The 2,894-nt window shown below is 38.1% G+C and overlaps 1 non-coding gene across 1 annotated transcript; it reads left to right on the top strand.

Moving 5' to 3' along the window:
* Nucleotides 1-631: 631 nt before the first annotated feature.
* LOC114090419 (U6 spliceosomal RNA) lies at nt 632-734 on the top strand. Its single transcript, XR_003582343.1, has one exon. It is a non-coding gene; the product is annotated as a U6 spliceosomal RNA (small nuclear RNA).
* The last annotated feature ends 2,160 nt before the right edge of the window (nt 735-2,894 follow it).

Here is a 2,894-nt window from a genome sequence, read left to right as displayed (position 1 = left end):
AACTCGCAATCCTCCTACCTCAGCCTCCCAAGCCACTGGGATCACAGGCATGCACCACCATGCCTGGCCTTCCCATGCTTATTAAACATCACCTCCTTGAAGAAGTCTTCCCAGATCCTCATCCTCTCTCTTTCCCATCTGGGATATGGTTTGTTCACTCAGTGACTTGCACAACTTGCACAACTCAGTTGGTACTCAATAAATGTTATTTGAATGAATGATTATGAGAATTTCGTTCAGTGTAGGACCTTTCAGGATGGAAAGGACACTTTTATATGCTTTCCACCTGTTAATTTATAAGTCAATTGTTTCCCATGCTTTATAGCAAAAGAGGTGGGGGAGTTCTTTGTGAAATAAAGACAGGAGTTATTTTTGTTCTCCAAAGGGGGTAAAAAAGCAGGGCTAATTCTGGTGGAGAATGTGCTGGTCAGGTCAAGATTTAACGAAAAGATAAATCAGAAATAGCTCACCAGAGGGGTTGATTTGTCCCATGTAGAGCAGAAGATGTGAACTCCTCTGCCATATAGCAAGGCTTCAGTCAAACCTGCCTTGGTCACTAACACATTCATGCAGGAAGAGTCACTAAAGGGGCTAAGTCTTACAACAGGGTCAACATGATTAAACCAAGTAGGTGCTCACTGCAGCATAGACACTAAATTTGGAATGATACAGAGAAAATGAGTGTGGCCCTGCACAAGGAAGACATGCAAATTTGTGAATATTCTTTTAAATAAATAAATAAACCAGACAGTACCCATGTAACATACTGCCATCCATAAAGTAGGCTCACACCAAAGAACCAGATGATAAAGGATTTTCAGAACAAGATTCAAAATGCATAAAACATAATGGAAATTTTGATACCTTTGAATATATTAAAATTACATGAAAAAAACCCAGTATGAATACAATGAAAAGGCAAGTCACAGACTGAAAAATATATTTGTTGTGCACATAACTGACAATATTTTAGTACCTAGAATGTATAAAGAATTTCCACATTTCTCTTTGGAGGGCAATTTGGCTATATCTAGTAAAGTTGAAGATATTCATATGAAAAACTTAGCAATTCCATTTTAGTCCAATCCTCCAGAGAACCCTTACACAGAAACGTGGATAGGAATGTTCCTTGTAACATTGTTTATTGTGGGTGGAGAACTAGAAACATCTTAAATAGACGTTTAATGGATAAATACATTATGGCAAAATTATACAAACTAAAACTATAAGGTAGTTATGACATTTAAAATCCTGCATACAAATATTCAACATTTATAGATGTGAAAGTATGTATTAGAATATAAACATATGCATGAGAATAAAGAACATAATATTCATGATACTGGTTCACCCTGAAAAGAAATGGAATCAGTAAATCTGACAAAAATACGATTTTATAAGACCGGAAGGAATATCCATGGGGGCTCATGATGTTGACAGTAAAATCATGGGTATATGTTAAAGTCTATAAAAAACTAAATTAGAAATAACTTAGGAAATGAAAGAGTAAAAAAGTAGAATAAAAGTAATATGAAACACAGGCAAAGTTAAACACACAAAAAATAGACACTCTACCATCCACACAGGGAGAAAAAAAAAAGATTCTAAAACTGGAGCACTTATTGAACTACTTCAACTGTGTTCTCAATTCTACAAGGTAAGTCTTCACATATGGGTCAGAGTAATGCACGGATTCAGAAATTTCATAGCCACAAATTTTGGGAGTTTCAGCCACTGCTGCGTTACCTTCATTTCAACTCTTCAATTTTACCTTCTGCCACTGGGCTACGTGCAGTGTAGACTGTGAGGAGTGATCGCGAGTGTCTTGCCTGGTGGACATATTTCTGAGTTAGTCTGACACAGGGAACATAAAGTGGTATCTCCAAGAGCAAATGAAATTATATCGTTACAAATAGGTAAGGGTTCCAGTCAGGGCATAACAGGCATACTGCCTACTGGTCACTCTAGGCTGCTTTCTTTATCTAAAATAATCCAGGGTCTTTTGTGTTGGAGGAAGCCATGGATCTTTCTACTGGGGAGTAGAAAATCAGCAAGAGCATCTCTTCTGCACTTCTGTCTGAGAGAAAACTTCCTATGGTAGAAGGAAAAGGAAAAAATATATCTATATAGCAAGAACTTGAACTCTGAGGAGAAAAAAAATATGGGTCATGTTTTTGTCTTATCTTGCTCATCCTGGAGAAACTAAATTCACTTAGAATCAACAAGGGATTTAACCTCCTTGTAAAGAGGCTAAGATTTTATCATAATATAAAACCTGACACAAATACAACTGAATTTAAACCAGACTTGCTTTTGGTCTTTGTTTTTCCCGGGAAGGTCTGACAGGCACTAGCACCCAAAAGAAATTAGCAATGTAAAAATATTTTCTATTTCTTTATAACTCAAGTTCTTTCACTTTTCTGCCCCATATTTTCTCAGTTACTACAGCCATGGCAATTGTTAGGTTGTGGGGTCTCATTCTTTGCCACACCCCCAACCCTCCACAGCAAAGTCCAGAGGCACCAGCATTTTCCTTGCTTAATTCTCCATGGCCAAGATGACTAGGATCTCTATTCCCAAAGAAGTTTTGCCACTACCCCAGCTTCCAGAGCTTAGAGATAGGGAACTTCCACCCTGTACCACGTTACCTCTGCCTCCTACAGAGAGCAACAGGTTGTGACAGCTCATGAAGACATTACAGATGAATCCCAGCTTGCAGTGTAGATTGTATTTTATTTTTAAACTACTTCCAGCCTAAGTTGTGTAATACGAATGCATGTGGCACCTCTATGGGAGGACTGTTTCTCTAATTGGCAGGACATTCCAGAGATGGTGAGTTGACATTTATTCAGAAGATCACACATCAGAGGTGGCATCCGCCGGGCTTCATCTAA

Source organism: Marmota flaviventris, chromosome 1, assembly GCF_047511675.1.
Source record: "Marmota flaviventris isolate mMarFla1 chromosome 1, mMarFla1.hap1, whole genome shotgun sequence".
Taxonomy (NCBI): domain Eukaryota; kingdom Metazoa; phylum Chordata; class Mammalia; order Rodentia; family Sciuridae; genus Marmota; species Marmota flaviventris.
Note: the sequence above shows the minus strand (reverse complement) of the source record. Positions and strands in the feature narration are given on the sequence as shown.